Source organism: Eschrichtius robustus, chromosome 9 (assembly GCF_028021215.1).
Source record: "Eschrichtius robustus isolate mEscRob2 chromosome 9, mEscRob2.pri, whole genome shotgun sequence".
Lineage (NCBI taxonomy): Eukaryota > Metazoa > Chordata > Mammalia > Artiodactyla > Eschrichtiidae > Eschrichtius > Eschrichtius robustus.
Window position 1 is genome coordinate 71,004,197 of NC_090832.1, and position 19,494 is coordinate 71,023,690.

General features: G+C 39.2%; 1 long non-coding RNA gene across 1 annotated transcript in view; it reads right to left on the reverse strand.

Annotated features, from left to right (window-relative positions):
- The window catches only part of LOC137769560 (uncharacterized), a 198,452-nt gene that overhangs the window by 15,767 nt on the left and 163,191 nt on the right, over positions 1-19,494 (reverse strand). The window contains exon 2 of the long non-coding RNA XR_011075002.1: positions 15,614-15,743. This is a non-coding gene — a long non-coding RNA (uncharacterized lncRNA). The remainder of the gene's footprint in view (positions 1-15,613; positions 15,744-19,494) is intronic.

Below are 19,494 nucleotides of genomic sequence, written 5' to 3' on the forward strand. Positions count from 1 at the left end.
TACAAGTCTTACATCTGATAAGGGGTTAGCATTCTAAAATACGTATGAAATTCATACAACTAAATAGCAAAAAGATTTTTTTTAACCTGATTTAAAAATAAAGAAAATAATGCTGTATAGCATATTTGGAAGTTACTAAGAGAATAAATCTTAAAAGTTGTCACAAGAAAAAATTTTGCAAGTTTGTATGGTGACACGTTAAAGACATTTTAGTGATTATTTTGCAATACATACAAATATAGAGTTAAAAAATTGAACTTATTTACAAAACAGAAGTAGAGTCACAGATGTAGAAAACAAACGTATGGTTACTAGGGGATGGGGGGGACGAATAAACTGGGAGATTGGGATTGACATATATACACTACTATGTATAAAATAGATAACTAATAAGAACTTACTGTATAGCACAGGGAACTCTACTCAATACTCTGTAATGGCCTATATGGGAAAAGAATCTAAAAAAAGAGTCAACATATGTATATGTATAACTGATTCACTTTGCTGTACACCTGAAACTAACACAACATTGTAAATCAACTATACTCCAATAAAAATTAAAAAAAAACAAATCCCCATTTAAATTACATGTTAGTCAATTTCTCCTTGCAATTCATTCAGTTTTTACTCTCTATATTTTTGAGGATTATTTTCTTAAAAGAATACATGTTTCTGATTATATCTTCCTAGCAAATTATTTTCTATGTAATGATATTTTTTCTTTTTGCTAATAATGCATCTTGTCTTAAGGGTTATTTAATTTAAATTAATATCATTATATCAGCTATATTTTGATTTATAACTGCATGGTATATCTTTTTCTATCCCTTTATGTTAAAAGAAATCCTTATAAATATGTCTTAGGGAAAAAAAAATATGTCCTAGGTATACCTTTTATTAAAAAAAAAAATTACTGAAAAAAAAATAGGCAAAAGACCTGAATAGACATTTCTCCAAAGGAACCATAAAAATGGCCAACAGATATATAAAAAGGTGGTCAACATCATTAATCATTAGAGAAATACAAATCAAAACCACAGTGAGATATCACCCCACACATGTCAGAATGACTATCATCAAAAAAGACAAGAAATAACAAGTGTTGGTGAGGATGTGGAGAAAAGGGAACCCTATTCCACAATAATAGTTGGAGACTTCAATGCCCCATTCCCAATAATGGATAGAACAACCAGACATATGATATGTTTTAAAAAAAAGGACTTGAACAACACCATAAAACAACTACACCTAACAGACATACAGAGGACAATTTTACTCAACAAAAACAGAATACATGTTCTTCTCAAGTGCACATGGGATATTCTCCAGGATAGATCACAGACGTGTTGGCAAGTATGTGAAGAAATTGGAACATTTTTGCACTGTTGGTGGGAATGTAAAATAGCACAGCCACTGTGGAAAACAGTATGGTGGTACTTCAAAAAATTAAAAATAGATTTACCACGTGATCTAGCAATTCCACTTCTGGGATATACCCAAAAGTATTGCAAGCAGGGTCTCGAAGAAATATTTGTACACCCATGTCGATAGCAGACTTATTCTCAATAACTATAATAACGAGGCAACCCATATGTCCATTGATAGATGAATAGACAAGCAAAATGTTTTACATCACACAATGGAATATTATTCAGCCTTATTTTTAAGAAAATTCTTACATATACTACAACATGGATGGACCTTAAGGACATTAAGCTAAGTGAAATAACCCATTCACAAAAAGGAACCACTTACATGAGGTACCTAGAGTAGTCTAATTCATAGAGACAGAAAGCAGAATGGTGGTTGCCAGGGGATGGGGGGAGTGGTAAATAGGGAGTTATTGTTTAACAGGTACAGAGTTTCAGATTTGCAAGATGAAGAGAGTTCTAGAGATGGATTGTGGTGAGGTCTGCACAACAATATGAAGGTACTTAATACTATTAAACTATACACTTAAAAATGGTGAAGATCAGGCGAATTCTATCAAACATTTAGAGAAGAGCTAACACCTATCTTCTCAAACTCTTCCAAATTATAGCAGAGGAAGGAACACTCACAAACTCATTCTACGAGGCCACCATCACCCTGATACCAAAACCAGACACAGATGTCACAAAGAAAGAAAACTACAGGCCAATATCACTGATGAACATAGATGCAAAAATCCTCAATAATATACTAGCAAACAGAATCCAACAGCACATTAAAAGGATCATACACCATGATCAAGTGGGGTTTATCCCAGGAATGCAAGGATTCTTCAATATATGCAAATCAAACAATGTGATAAACCATATTAACAAACTGTAGGAGAAAAATCATATGATCATCTCAATAGATGCAGAAAAAGCTTTTGACAAAATTCAACACCCATTTATGATAAAAGCCCTGCAGAAAGTAGGCATAGAGGGAAGTTACCTCAACATAATAAAGGCCATATATGACAAACCCACAGCTAACATCGTTCTCAATGGTGAAAAACTGAAACCATTTCCACTAAGATCAAGAACAAGACAAGGTTGCCCAGTCTCACCACTATTATTCAACACAGTTTTGGAAGTTTTAGCCACAGCAATCAGAGAAGATAAAGAAATAAAAGGAATCCAAATCGGAAAAGAAGAAGTAAAGCTGTCACTGTTTGCAGATGACATGATACTATATGTAGAGAATCCTAAAGATGCTACCAGAAAACTACTAGAGCTAATCAATGAACTTGGTAAAGTAGCAGGATACAAAATTAATGCACAGAGATCTCTTACATTCCTATACACTAATGATGAAAAATCTGAAAGAGAAATTAAGAAAACACTCCCATTTACCATTGCAACAAAAAGAGTAAAATACCTAGGAATAAACCTACCTAGGGAGACAAAAGACCTGTATGCAGAAAACTATAAGACACTGATGAAAGAAATTAAAGATGATACAAACAGATGGAGAGATATACCATGTTCTTGGATTGGAAGAATCAACATTGTGAAAATGACGATACTACCCAAAGCAATCTACAGATTCAATGCAATCCGTATCAAACTACCACTGGCATTTTTCACAGAAGTAGAACAAAAAATTTCACAATTTGTATGGAAACACAAAAGACCCTGAATAGCCAAAGCAATCTTGAGAAAGAAAAATGGAGCTGGAGGAATCAGGCTCCCTGACTTCAGACTATACTACAAAGCTATAGTAATCAAGACAGTATGGTACTGGCACAAAAACAGAAATATAGATCAATGGAACAGGATAGAAAGCCCAGAAATAAACCCATGCACATATGGTCATCTTATTTTTGATAAAGGAGGCAAAAATATACAATGGAGGAAAGACAGCCTCTTCAATAAGTGGTGCTGGGAAAACTGGACAGCTACATGTAAAAGAATGAAATTAGAACACTCCCTAACACCATACACAAAAATAAACTCAAAATGGACTAAAGACCTAAATGTAAGGTCAGACACTATAAAACTCTTAGAGAAGAACATAGGCAGAACACTCTATGACATAAATCACAGCAAGATCCTTTTTGACCCAACTCCTAGAGAAATGGAAATAAAAACAAAAATAAACAAATGGGACCTAAAGAGCTTTTGCACAGCAAAGCAAACCATAAGCAAGACGAAAGACAACCCTCAGAATGGGAGAAAATATTTGCAAATGAAGCAACTGACAAAGGATTAATCTCCAAAATTTACAAGCAGCTCACGCAGCTCAATATCACAAAAACAAAAAACCCAATCCAAAAATGGGCAGAAGACCTAAATAGACATTTCTCCAAAGAAGACATACAGATTGCCAACAAACACATGAAAGGATTCTCAACATCACTAATCATTAGAGAAATGAAAATCAAAACTACAATGAGATCACCTCACACCAGTCAGAATGGCCATCATCAAAAAATCCACAAACGATAAATGCTGGAGAGGGTGTGGAGAAAAGGGAACCCTCTTGCACTGTTGGTGGGAATGTAAATTGATGCAGCCACTATGGAGAACAGTATGGAGGTTCCTTAAAAAACTAAAAATAGAACTACCATACGACCCAGCAATCCCACTACTGGGCATATACCCTGAGAAAACCATAATTCAGAAAGAGTCATGTACCACAATGTTCATTGCAGCCCTATTTACAATAGCCAGGACATGAAAGCAACCTAAGTGTCCATTGACAGATGAATGGATAAAGAAGATGTGGCACATATATACAATGGAATATTACTCAGCCATAAAAGGAAACGAAATTGAGTTATTTGTAGTGAGGTGGATGGACCTCGAGTCTGTCATACAGAGTGAAGTCAAAAAGAGAAAAACAAATACCGTATGCTAACACATATATATGGAATCTAAAAAAAAAAATGGTCATGAAGAACCTAGGGGCAAGACGGGAATAAAGACACAGACCTACTAGAGAATGGACTTGAGGACACGGGGTGGGGGAAGGGTAAGCTGGACAAAGTGAGAGAGTGGTAGTGTATATATGGACATATATACACTACCAAATGTAAAATAGATAGCTAGTGGGAAGCAGTCACATAGCACAGGGAGATCAGCTCGGTGCTTTGTGACCAACTAGAAGGGTGGGATAGGGAGGGTGGGAGGGAGCGAGGTGCAAGAGGGAAGAGATATGGGGATATATATATATGTATAACTGATTCACTTTGTTATAAAGCAGAAACTAACACACCATTGTAAAGCAATTATACTCCAATAAAGATGTTAAAAAAAAAAAAAATAAGACTCTGCACTTCCACTGCAGGGGGCAGGGGTTTGATCCCTGGTCCTGGAAGATCCACATGCCGTGCAGTGCAGCCAAAAGAAAAAAAATAAACAAACAAACAAAAACACTAACTTGATCCTGGGTAAGAGCAGACAAGATGAGAAATCTGGAGACTCCAGTGTGTGCAAGGAACCCGACCAAAATCTCCAGGGCTGGTTGAGCACCTGCTCAGAGTATGAACCTAATGAATAGGGAGAATGGAAAATCTGACCTCAGGATCCTACAGGGAGATTGCTTGTGCTGCAGAAGAGGGTTCCTGCTGGATGCTGGAGATGAGAGCAGACAAGCAAGGCAAGCCTGGTGTGCAGTTTTGAAGGCCAGGGTTAGAAGTTTTCATTGGATATCTAGAGTAAAACTCAGAAGCTACTCAAGGATTCTGAGCAACACAGTGACAAGAATAGATAATTACATCTACTTTCTCTTCTCAATTTTCCTAATATGACAATGAGAGCTATTGCCCACATATATATAGAAGATTTGGATGAAACCAGTCACTTGAATTTTCCCTGGGGCTGTCAGCTCCCCTTACCTAATATTTAGCCAAATTAGTGGTATCTTGTCTAAGAAGTGTGCATAATGCCATCTGTTGTTATTCCTCTTTTTAAATTATTTAAAAGAATTCACCTCTTACAATCAAATGATTTAAAGGCTGCTGTAGAGACTATACTTCTGTTAATTCATCCCTATTTTGTTTCTCCACTCACATATCATTATTGATCACACCCAAGTCCAAGGCTACTATCAAAAAATAAATAAATAAATAAAATAAAGGTCTCTGTAGGGCTAAAGTCAGGCCATCCCCATCACTTCCTGTTTCCTCCCTCAGTGGGGGGAGGAAAGGAGCCTTTATCTTGCTGCCTGAGTCCCCAGGGCCATGGCCTTGCTCTTCCCCTTCTCCCTCTCGCTATGCTTCTGATACACAGATAAGTCACCTAAGACTCAGAAAGGAAAACCACAAAAGAAATGCTCTAGAAAAAAGACAAGTGATTATGATTCAAGTACATTTCCCCTATTTTCTTATTTTTAAAAAAAAAATATATATATATATATTATATATATACATATCTATGTATGGCAATGATAAGGTGTTCCATTTCTCCAGTTAGTATATAACTTTACAAAAGAAAGAATTCAAAGTCAGGAAATGGAATAACAAGAGGGTTGTAATTTGATAAGGGAAAAGAGACAATTGTACCTGCCACTTTACTAAACACCAGTAATCTTGCTTTTGCCCTCTGCCCATTACAGGCATGGAAAATCTTCCCAGACCATACAGCCTACTCTCATTACTGCACATCCTATTTCTGTCTGCCTATCTAATTACCTTCTTAGAAACAATTCTCTAAAGGGAGACATTTCACAGAATAGAAACAATATACCTAAAGTAGTAGACCTGAAAGGGAAGGGCTGCAAATCAACACTAACAGAGGAAAAATGCTGGTTCATAATGGTACCCCCCATTTTCAGGCCTCTGTTCAGGCTTGGGGCAAGGCAGGGGTAAGGCTGAGGTGCTTCACTTGCACCCCAAAGGTTGGTGGATGGCTGTTTGAATACATACAGATTGGCAAAGAAAGGTCTTTATGGGGATGAAAAGAAATAAAGATGTAGGGCTTCCCTGGTGGCGCAGTGGTTGAGAGTCTGCCTGCCGATGCAGGGGACACGGGTTCGAGCCCTGGTCTGGGAAGATCCCACATGCCGCGGAGCAACTGGGCCTGTGAGCCACAACTACTGAGCCTGTGCGTCTGGAGCCTGTGCTCCGCAACAAGAGAGGCCGCGATAGTGAGAGGCCCGCGCACCGCGATGAAGAGTGGCCCCCGCTTGCCGCAACTAGAGAAAGCCCTCGCACAGAAACGAAGACCCAACACAGCCATAAATAAATAAAAATTTAAATAAATAAATAAATAAATAAAGATGTAGAAGTGGCAGCCCTCTGCCCAGGAGGCCACAGTAGAATTAAGTTCTGCTCTCTGTATGCCCCTGTGTGTAACTTGTCTAAAATCAGGGTCTATTTCCCTTTCCTTTTCTGGACAGAGGTACCTCTTCTCCAGAGGTTCCTTCACACCAGGCTTTTAGGCAGCGCTACTGCTAAACAATAGGGAGAAACTGTTACCAGTAATGTGCTTCTAGAAGGAGGCCATCTGCTCTCTCTGAGAAGGGGAACCACCAGGTATGATGATGGTAAACTTTAGGCAGGCAAAGAGGCAGCTGGCTACCTCTTGTTAATTTCAGAGTTCTAAAAGCAGCAGCCCACACCAAACACACAAACACATACTCGTGCTTGTCATAAACCGAAAATGTCCCCACCACAATACCACCTTACTGTCACTATCTCGCTTTAAGACAGTGAATTTTGGGGGGCCTGAAGGTGGAGTAGAGAGGTTCATGAAGCAGAGAGCATGAGAAGGGGAGTGAGAAAACTTGGGGACAGCATCCCTGCTACGTACCTTCCGAGCTTTAAGAACCTAGGCAAACCCTCCCAGGCCTCAGATGCCTCAAGTGTGTGATAAGAGAGGAGTACAGGTTATCCCTAAGGCTCTTTCCAATCGAGTGTTTCACTATTCCATTCGATCTCATCAGATACTCCTCGGGCCGACTGAGAAGCAGAAGGGGTGCGTTGGAGAACGCAGGTGCACAGGAGTTGAGAGCTACCCAGCTCCTGTTCCTGGCTCTGCCACTTACAAGTTAAGCATCTTAGCCCTGTTCTCACTGTAGGGCAATCATGGGGATCAAATGAGATAATATGTATCCATCCGTCAGCTTTGGTGCATAACAAACCACGCCAAAATGGCAAGAAATAACAAGCATTGGTGAGGATGTGGAGAAAAGGGAATCATCATGCACTGTTGGTGGGGATGTAAATTGGTGCAGCCGCTATGGAAAACAGTATGCAGGTTCCTCAAAAAATTGAAAATAGAACAACCATATGTTCCTGCAATTCCACTTCTGGGTATTTATCCAAAGAAAATCCAAAAGAATATTTATCGAAAAGATATATACACCCCTATGTTCATTGCAGCATTATTCACAATAGCCAAGATATGGAAACAACCCAAGTGTCCATCGATAAATGAATGGATAAAGATGTGAGATGTATATTTATATATTATATATATAAAATGGACTACTACTCAGCCAAAAAAAGAATGAAGTCTTGCCATTTGCAACAACATGGATGGACTTAGTGGGTATTATGCTGAGTGAAATAAGTCAGAGAGAGAAATACCACATGATTTCACTGGAATGTGGAATCTAATAAACAAAACAAATGAACAAACATAACAAAACAGAAACAGAGTCGTAGATACAGAAAGCAAAGAGGTAGTTGCCAGAGGAGAGGGGGTGAGGGGATGAGGTTAACAGGTGAGGGAGACTGAGGCACAAACTTCCAGGTGCAAAATAAGTAAGTCATGGATATGAAATGTACAGTGTGGGGAATATAGTCAATAATATCTTTGTATGGTGATGAAAGTGGTCAAAACATACAAACGAACAAAAAAGATATATTATAAATTTAAAGGAATACTGCTAATGTTCGTTTCCTTGCAAACATTTGGTTTGATTTTTTTTTCTAACTTTAAAAATGCTTTTGCTGCTGCATTATCCACGGAGTCCTTCATAACCCTCTGCATTGTCTCTGAGCGGTTTACCTGAATAATTCATTGTCACTAATGTTACCAGCTGGGCCCTAACATGTGAGAAAGAGGTTGGTGGAAAGGGTGAGAGAGTGAGGGTATCTGGGTAATGTGAGGGCACCAGGTGGCATCCAAGACCTCTGGTTTCACAGTCTTCCAGGCTGGTCTTGGTTGTGGAACTTGAGTAGCTGCACAGAACTGACAGTACCTCTGCCCGGGGGTTCTGTATAAAGGGAATTATCCTCATTCAAGCAGGTCAGAGCATGAGGCAAGCTGTGACAAAAGCTGATAGGAAAGAGGGGGCACAGGCAGTTGGAAGTGGACTGGAAAATCTAACCTCAGCTACAGGAGGGCCTCCTATACTAGCATTCGTCTGTAAGACATTGTCAGAGCAAGTTAACTGATCCATCAATAGGGCCAAATGGCTATGGTAGGTTGTGAGCAGCCAGGATAATTAAAGGCTAACATTGGTTCCAAGCTATTCATAGCAGAATCCCAGCCAGTGGCTGAGGACACTGAGAGAAAGATCTGATTTTTCTCACCTTCCATCCTGAGAAGACTTGCAAAAGCTAGGCCAAACCCAGAGCTGCAGAGAAGCTGGTTGGAATTCAGAGCGGTCCCAGTCTCAGGGATATAAAATTTGGGTTGGAGAATTGAGCTGAAGCCTCATCCAGCTGCCAAGGCCAATAGAGCAAAGATTAGGGAAAGCTCAAATCGAGACTGATGGCAGGGGACAGTCAGGATTCACTCCAGGGACACTGGGTCTGTGCCAGCACAAATAATTCTGTATTCACCTACTGCAGCTGAGTTGCTAGCTTCTAGCTTTGCCAGTTACTGTCTATGTGACGTGGGCATGCTTCTTCACTTCTCCATTAATCAGCTTTCATAAAATACAGATCATAATTGTCCCTACCTTGAAGGATGTTGAGAGAATTACTGAATTGAGTTCATGGATACAGGGGGTGTAGAAGTACTAGCACCTTGCAAATGGTAAGTGCTAGTTTTACCATTTTGAGTCTTTCTTCCCCCTGCTAAAATTGTCCATCTACCATGGTGCTTAAGAAAAGAGTAAGATCAGATGTCTTATGCTCAGAGCTCTTAAAGACTTCATCTTTTAAAATTGTGTGACCATCCACTTTTAATTAATATTAAGCAGGTTTGGTCAGAGACTCAGATTACTTCATTCTTGCTGAAGTTTTTTCTCTGTATTTGGCAGGTCTAGCTGAGTCTATCTATCACAGCAAAAGGAAAAGAAGACGCTTATAAGTATGAAGTTATAAACACATTTAGAGGTACCCTCTGGTGCCTCCTTCTGGAAGATGGTTAGCCAAGGACAAAGCACCTTTGAACCAGGGGAATATAATAGCCATTAAAATACAGTATATAGGTGACCCTTGAGCAACACAGGTTTGAACTGTGCAGGTACACTAATACATAGATTTTTTTTTTCAATAAATATGTACTACAGTACTACATGATCTGAGGTTGGTTGAATCCACATGCAAAACCACAGATAGGAAGGCCAATTGTAAAGTTACAGGTGGATTTTTAACAGCGTGGGAAATGGGGTTAGCACTCCCAACCCCTATGTTGTTCAAGGGTCAACAATACAACTGCTGGTGAGCATGCAAAATGGTGTAGCTGTATGAAAAAGAGTATGGAAGTTCTTCAAGGCATTAAAAATAGAACTACCATATGACAGAGCAATTCTACTTCTGCATATTTATCAAAAAAATTGAAATCAGGATCTTGAAGAGATATTAGCATTTCTATGTTCATTGCAGCTCTATTCACAATAACCAAGATATGGTAACAACCTAAATATCCATCAATGGATAAATGCATAAAGAAAATGTGGTGTACACATACAATGGACTATTACCCTGCCTTTCAAAAGAAGGAAATTCTGCAATATGTGACAATGTGGATGAAGCTGGAGGACGTTTTGCCAAGTGAAATAAACCAGTCATGAAAGGACGAATACTGCATGATTACACTTATATGAGGTTTCAAGAATAGTTAAATGTCTGGAATCAAAGAGTAGAATGGTGGTTGCCAGGGCTGAAGGAAAGGGGAAATGAGAAGTTACTAATCAATGGGTATTGATTAATTAATTGCTTAAGTTTCAGTTAAGCAAGAAAAATAAGCTCTTGAGATCAGCTACACAACATTGTACCTACAGTCAACAATAATGTACACTTAAAAACCTGTTACATGGGTTAAAAAATAGATCGTGTACAAACATGTCAAATTATATACAGCTAGCCCTCCTTATCTGCAGGTTCTGCATCTATGTTTGGTTGAATCCGTGAATGTGGAGGGATGACTGTACCATTCCACTTTACATGAGGGACTTGAGCATCAGTGGATTTGGTGTTCATGGAGGTCTTGGAACAAATGCCCCTTGTATAAAAAGGGATGACCGTAATGTTGCTCAATTATTAAGAGGCAAATGGTGACATAATCACATAAGGTTTTGTCTCCCAGCTGTCTTCTGAAGATTGTACATCCTTCAGCTGTGTTTGCCCCTAAAGAGAACTGTGTCCTGAGCAGCTGTATACAAGTGACCAAATAAAGCAAAATATCTAAGGCTCCCAACGAAAGAGAGTATATGCTGTGTGTCTGGCTCTAAATCCCACATCAGAAAGTCTCTGTCTTTTCTAAGTTTCCCTACAGCCTAATGGTCCTACTTTCAAAGCATTTCCATTTAGCCATGTATTCTTAAAATAAGATTTTTCAGTGGTCAGCTGTGGCAAATGGCTGCAGCAAGCCCTGTGAGGAGTTAAGAGGGGACACCAAATTTAGGTTTTAGCACCTATCTGGATGCGCATGACAGTTTAGTTGTATAATTTCTGCTCTCTGTCCCACAGTATCTCTAGAACAAAAGATGTGTCAGGGAAGACAAAATGAGAAGCTACGGCCTCTTCCTTGGAGAAATACATGAAATCAGAGAACAGTACAAGATGGGATAACAGCTCAGAGCCATGTCCCACTTTAAAATGTGTAAAGAACTTGCCTGTACATTATATCATGTAACCCTCAAGATCTGGGGCTTTCTGAACTAATGTCCACATTTGACAAGTGAGGGCCTTGAGACTTATGAGGGATAACTGACTTGTGCAAGATGACAATGCTAGTTTAGAGCTGATGTTTGGCCTCTTAGCAGGTCTGTGAGGTTTCTTTCTGATTCCCCAACCCATGGTTCTATCACTGAATCACCTTGATGTTCAGTCTGCCATCTAGGTTTAGGGAAACAGAGGGTCCAGTTAGAAGTCCACTTGGTCTGGGATAGACACTTCATTTGGACAATTCCAGGGAAAAAATTTCATGGAAATATGGTGCTGCTGGGTAGAGGCCAGACATGTTTGGTCCCTGAACCCCAGTTCCCCAGATGGAATTAGCTCTAGGAGCCTAAAGATGAACCAAACAAAAATGAGGACCACTATAATGTAGAAACTTAAAGAGTGGCCACTCATATTTCCCATCTTTAGTGGGTAATGTTTCAGGATGAACCACAAAATGTCCTTTTAATTCTAAATTCCTCTGTGCTCTCTTTCCTTCACTGGAAACTATGTGGCACGGCATTAGGAAAGCTCTATCAGATTTACTTCAAATATAAATCACAGAAAACTTACATAAGATAAATAACCTACAAGGACCCACTATATAGCACAGAGAACTATACTCAATAGTCTGTGATAACCTATATGGGAAAAGAATCTAAAAAAGAATGAATACATGTATATGTTTAACTGAATCACTTCGCTGTACACCTAAAACTAACACAACATTGTAAATTAACTATACTCCAATAAAATAAAAAATAAATAAACAAATAAAATAAATATCACAGAAACCTTTACCTATTTCGTATTCTTGTGTATACTTTTCTCTAACTTAAAAATTATTAGCCAATACCATAGGGATGAGTGAAGACTACTTACTCCCTACTTATAAAATGCAAACTACAACTATTTGAAATTACAATGCAACACTCAAATTGTGTGCCTTGTTAATTAAATAGTGGCTAGCTGCATCCTTGTTAGCTTTCTCAGCCATAGGCTAAAGCAGGCTGGTTTTCCTCAGATGCTTGTTGACACCCACGCCTATTAGTGCCATCTGCCGCCTCCGCAGGGCCACCACCTGCCCTGGGGAGCTTCCTATGGTCTTCTAGTGGGCCACTGGGTCAAAACCACAGATGCTTCTGTATCTGTTCTCCTATTCCCCAATGACCCATGCCTTTTCAAAGAGAAGTGCATCAGACCATATGCCCTAATTCTCTCACTCAAGATGATCACCCAGACACTTTCAAGGGTCCCAAACCTCTTCCTTCTGAAAAAAATCATAAAGAGAAGTAGAACTATGTGGGTGTTAATGCAAGATTGGAGTTTTGTAGATGATCTCATTTAATTCCCCCATTAAATGAGGGAAGTAAGCCCAACTAAGAGAGCCCAATTAGATCAGTTTAGATGATAAGAGGTAAGTGAAGAGGAGTCATTCTGTGTGCAGGAAAGTATTATGATTTAAATAGTGCTTAGGGGGCTTCCCTGGTGGCACAGTGGTTAAGAATCCACCTGCCAATGCAGGGGACATGGGTTCAAGCCCTGGCCCGGGAAGATCACACATGCAGCAGAGCAACTAAGCCCGTGCGCCACAACTACTGAGCCTGTGCTCTGGAGCCCGCATGCCGCAACTACTGAGCCCGAGTACCACATCTACTGAAGCCCGGGTGCCTAGAGCCTGTGCTCCACAACGAGAGAAGCCACCGCAATAAGGAGCCTGCACACCGCAACGAAGAGTAGCCCCTGCTCGTCACAACTAGAGAAAGCCCGCGTGCAGCAATGAAGACACAACGCAGCCAAAAATAAATAAATAAAATAAGTTAAAAAAAAATAGTGCTTAGGAAAAATTATTAAGGCAATAAAACGTCAGTTTGCTAGAAAAGACCAGAAGGGGGAGGAATAGCTAAAAAGCAATGGCAATAATCCAAGGTTGAGGTAATGAAGGTATTGGAAACCAGGGTAGGGGAGTGGGAAGGAAGCAGGAAAATACAGCAAGGTGTGAATCAATGACATACATCAGAGACCACCCCCTAGCTTTGTGCGGGTAACTGGAAGGGAGGTTTGTGATACCATGAAGTTATTCAGCGGATATTAGTAAAGTGTCTCATATGTGTCACTCTGCCAGATGCCAGCAATGTTACTGAGAACAAGAGAGACAAAGCCCTGGCCTCATGGTGTTTATGAAAAACATTAGGGAGAACTTGTTAAGTGATAGAAAAAGGAAACAACGTTGTTATGAATGTTGGAGTGGGACACAGGGTTCAGCTGGAAAACAAGAGTCAATGTGGAGAAACAAAGGGACCTGGAGAGAGAAGGAACTAAAAGGTCCACACTCACCAACACTAGTCAGTTTTCTCTGCTCACCACCTCTTCCAACCTTTTTTATCCAGTATGAGGCAAAACTAGGAAGCTGTTTTTTTCTCTCTCTGAAATCCCTGCTCTCCCCTCTACAGGTGTCCTTTCCTTGTAATTGTCCCTCAGGTGCATCTCTGAAAGGTCACGTTACCTCTTCCAGTGCAAATAGAGTGATACCTGGAAGACAAACCTTTCTCTGCCTGGCCACATCCCCCTTGGTTTCACTGCACCCATGACCCATCTGGTTGGCTTCTTCAGGTTTTCTTTAGTTCTGCCATTTCTACCAAAGGTAGAAAAGGTTTTTTTATAAAAAACCTGGATGATAGAATTGTTTGATCACCAGGACAGAGAGTCCCATGACTTAAGAATTAACCTGTTTGTCTTTCCCTCAACCTTGACCCGGATTTTCTATTTATTTTAATGGTGCAAGCCCCCAACACACCCAGACTGTGATGCCCTAGCTTTCTTTCTTCCTTTCCTTAAGAAGAATATGTTTTTGTCCAGATCAGAAGCAAAAGTGGAAAAGTTAGGTTGCTTCTCCAGACAGTGAAATGGCTCCTTAGGTAGTAGCTAGTGAAGTGTCTGGCTTGACATCCACATACTGAGAAGGAGTGTGCAAACATATTTTAGTACCTTTAATGAGACCTTTGTACCCTTGACACTTGGGGCCAGATGTATCTACCAAACTAGGGGAACAACAAAGATGGATACTCTGTCCCTGAAAAGTTGGATCCAGAACAAAATCCCCAATCAAGTTTTCAGTAGCATTAGAATAAGAGAACCCGACTCTGAAAATATAGCCCCAAAGGGTGCAGCATAAATAGAGTATTTCTCTTTCTTGATTTCTCTTGCTCAACACTAAATGTATCAGTTCCCCAAATCCGTCCCCAAAATAAAAATAAAAATAAAATAAATAAATGTCAATAACTCTTTAATTATGAAATAAGGACAAAGCTTAGTTTTGACAATACAATGCTTCCAACCCAAAAAGAAACTCTATGATTTTACCAGGTATAAAATGAAGATTCTACTGAAAAGCACAGATATATTTTTCAGACTGATGAAAAGAAAAGAAAACTAATATTTATAAAATACTCTGTTTTAGGCACTGTGCTAGAAATTTTCCACAAAGCAGAGTTCTAGTAGGACGAATTAGACATATGACAAGCCAAAATGCTAATTCTTAAAAACTTGAAAAAGAGTATCATTTAATGGGCTGCTTTTTTCATGAGTTATTGACTACAAAGCTAAAAAGAAATAAAACGTGATTTGAACTGGTTGCAGTAAGTGAGATTACTGGAGATGAGATTGCAGTTGATTTTCAGCACTTGGAGGACTTATCGTCATCAGAATCAGAAATCTTGATTGGAAGCCAAGATTAAATATAAGATTGCACTTACAAAGCTGAAGCTTGTCATTTCATCCAAACTGTTATATTACTAGCTATTAATTTTCAGTTTATGTCTTTGTAGGGCATATGGGGGGAAAATTACTCCCATTTTATATCAAAGGAAGCGGAGCTAAAGAGAAGTTAAATGATTTTTTTATTTAACCTTCAACGGAACATCAGTAACTGATACCAAATTAAACCTAACTTGCAGCTATAAGAATTTATGCCCTGGATGTTACCATTTTTCAACAATGAAAATGAATTCTTATTAGACCATCTGTACAGCTTTAGCTCTCAATTACTGAGGATTAATTTGTTAAATACACCCATTACTCTCAACCCCTCCTTTCTTGCTTCTACCCACAATGTAATCTTTAGAGAAGTTGGAGACTGACCTTTGGAAGTAATAGCACATTGTTAGCCAGCTGCAATGAAATGAGTCAGCCCTGGGGAGACCGAGTCCCAGCATTCCATCCAGAAAGCAGTCCACTCAGGTATTACAAATCACTCCTGAAATAGGTCTCCCTGCAATTATCAGAGAAGAAAATCTGAGAGAGGAGAAAAAGAGAATTGAGGAAAGCAAAATCAATTGTTTTAAAATTTAAATCAGTTCTTTCAAAGTTTTGTTAGTGTTCCTCTCATAAAGGACAATTCATTATCTAGTCCTCCTGGATTTACTGGAGCAAAAGGTGATGATTTCAATATGAATTTCATCTGTGGGAGATCAGAAAAAAATCAGACATCAAATCTACATACATACGACTGGGGAGCAATATACACTTGGCATGGAGGCAGTCTAAAGACAGCGGGAGCGCTGGAAGAGCACAGGGTCGGGAATCAGGAGATGTGTGCTCTGACCTCGCCTCGGCTCCACCCTTCTCTCATTACGTAGGCCTTGGCAGTGCATGACTTCTCAGAGTCTCGATGCCCTTCCTCATCAGTAAAATGGGTATATTTTTCTTCACTTCTTCCCAGGGTCGCTGTCAGTGTCTCATTACTAAGGAATGGACACGCACATGTAGCTGCACTGCATCAACTTAGCTAGAATGCAACTACATTTCCCAGAATTCCCTTCCCTGCATAGTTCTGGGTTAGTCTGGGCTGCAGGAGGCATTAGGAAGGATGTGGAAGGTGGAAGTGAAGCAGCAGCCATCTTTTCGGAGGCTCGGTGCAGAACATGATGCCGTGCTGCATCTCACACTCCGTGTTGCTTTTCTGCAGAGCCCCCTGGAGGGGTTGGGGCAGCAGCCGGGCCTCAGCGCCCGCAGCGCTCACGGTCGTGCTGGCTGCTTCTTCAGCTTCTCTGAGTCCTAGGCCAGGAGCTTGTTAAACTTCATGATATAGAGCCCCAGCTTCACCAAAAGACACTCCACCATCAAGGCTTAAAGGCAGGGAGACACTGACAAGAAGTCCAGTCCATCCTTGTGGGTTACAGGTCATCCATTCCTTGCTGCCCCACTTCACATCCATCTGCCCCTCTCAAATGCCTGCACTGCCGCCTCCAGAATGAAGCTTCGCATACAGAAGAAATAATCTCCCACAGACTATTTAGCTTCCACGATTGCATAAGGTCAAATCTCTAGAATATATCCACTACCATATAGAGAGAAATATGGATATAGATATAGAAGTAGATAGATATAGATACTGATAGATAAAAATGTGTCCTATTGATTCCGCTTCTCTAATGGAACCCTGACTGATACAGCATCCTCTTCTTAAAAACATGAACTGTTTATCTCAACTTTCTCAGCATCAAGCACATCACTCAACGTAGCAAGTTCTCAACAAGTTATTAAATTCAAAATATTTCTTTGGCAAATTTTCAAGCATTCAACAAAAGTAAGGTATTATTTTAAATGCAATGATCACCAAAACAAAATGGCAATTAGCTAATGCACAGAGTTTCTTGATAACATATTAGTAAGATGAATTGTTGTCTAGAAATATTTTCTGCCATAATCAGATAAACTTATATATAAGAATTTGCTATGTCTGATCCCTTTGCATAAAATTAAAATTAAACCTTGCAAAATTTAAATTTGAAAACATTTTCATTCACTGTATTTTTAATGACACAAAGAGGAAGCTGTTTGCACCCGACTAGTGGTGATTATTCCAGATTGTAAATAGAGAATATTTATGATGAAAAATATACTAGTGAACACATTTGAAATGGGTCATATTATTATGTGTAAGTGGGATGTTTTTATCCTTTCATTCTCTAAGATAGTAAAAAACACATATTTACTGGTTTTAAGGATGATCACAAGGTTAAAATTATCTAAACAAGGTTTTTAAAAAAATTTTTATTGGCGTATAGTTGCTTTACAATGTTGTGTTAGTTTCTGCTATACAGCAAAGTGAATCAGCTGTACACATACATATATCCCCTCTTTTTTGGATTTCCTTCCCCTTTAGGTCACCACAGAGCACTGAGTAGAGTTCCCTGTGCTCTACAGCAGGTTCTCATTAGTTATCTATTTTATACATAGTCACAATAGTGTATATATGTCAATCTCAATAAGGTTTTTATTTACCAAATGTTTACCAAAAAGAAGATATATGCATATTTTGGGGACTTCCTTGGTGGTTCAGTGGTTAAGACTTAGCTTTCCAATGCAGGGGGTGGTTAGATCCCTGGTCAGGAAGCTAAGATCCCACAAGGCTTGCGGCCAAAAAACCAAAACATAAAACAGAAGCAATATTATAACAAATTCAATAAAGACTTTCAAAATGGTCCACATCAAAAAAAAAATCTTTAAAAAAAGAAGATATATGCATATTTTTTAAAAATTGTAGAGAACTCTATAGGCATCAAAAATCTCTCAGCTGTAGTAATCATGTTCCAAAATATGACTCAGCAAAGGAAGTAATGGCAGCAAAATACCAAAGACTTAGAAAGCCGGGGAATTGAAACTAGATGCAATCGCGGCCAGTGGGGCACCCACTGGGACTTTGAGGTGCAGAAAGTCAAAACACCGACAGCCAGGCAGGAAAGACATTGTACCAAGAATGTCTGTTCATAGGAAGTGGGGTCCCAGTCCTCGGAGGGATGGTAGAAGAGGAAGAAGTATAAACAATGCAATTCCTGCACCAAGGTTATGGGCCATGAATTCAAGGACTGGATTATTCATTCATCTATTCCCCTAGATTTCTCTTCTTCTTGTTTCTCAGTCTACACAGCCCTCCTGAGCCATGTTTATATCTACACCTTTGGCTTAAACCACCAGTCATATTGTCATGTTTCCTAAGTTTACATTCCAGCCCCAAGTTCTCTCTGTAGTTAGAGCCATAGAGCCCTATGAATCCATTACACAGCATCTCATGGGTGTATCACAGCATCTCAAATTCAACAGAACCTGGTCCTCTTTCCTATATTCCTTAATTTATCTATGAACTCTGTTAAACATACACTGAATGCCAAACATTTGCCAGGTTCTCAGGATTCAATGACAAATTAGATGTTACCACAAGAAATTTAAAGTCTAGTGCAACAGTTCTCAGCCCTAGCCACAAATGAAATCACCTGGTTTCTTGAAAATGTACCAAAGCATGGTCCCTCCCCTTAGATATTCCAATTTAACTGATCTTTATTGAAGGGGAAAGCACACTGTTATTTTTTTTAAAAGTCCTCTAAGTGATTCTAATGTGTAGCCAGGGTTGGAAAAGCCTGGTATATTGGAATACCAGCCTATGGTCCATGTAAAAAGAAACTTGGAAGTTACATTAGACCTCGTACTTTCTGCTACTTCCAATATCCAATTAGTCACCAGATCTTATGGGAATGCCACAAGATCAGTTCTTAAATTTCAGGCCCTATTGTCACGGTTATTTCCACTGCCTTTGATCTGGCCACCCTAATTTCTCCAAAATTTTGGCAATCATCTCCTGACTTGTCTCCCTGCCACTGGTTTTTCCTCCTCAAATCCATTCTCTACACAACAGCAAGAATGATTTTTCTAAAACACAGTTATGGTCGTACTAAACTCTAGTTGCATGTATCAACATATGAAATAAATATATAAACATATAAATGCAAAATAAGAATGTTAAATGAAAAAGCAAATCATGTAAGAATATGTTCAGTCTGATTCCATTTTAAGATCAAAAAAAGGCAAAACCAAATATGTATATATATTTTTTAAATAAATTTCTTATTAAAGAAAGACTTACATGGAGAAAAGTGCTCAAATCAAAGTCATACAAGCTGAAGCATTTTCACAAAGTGAAGGCAGCCCCTACTCAGGTTAAGAAATGAAATATTACCAGCATC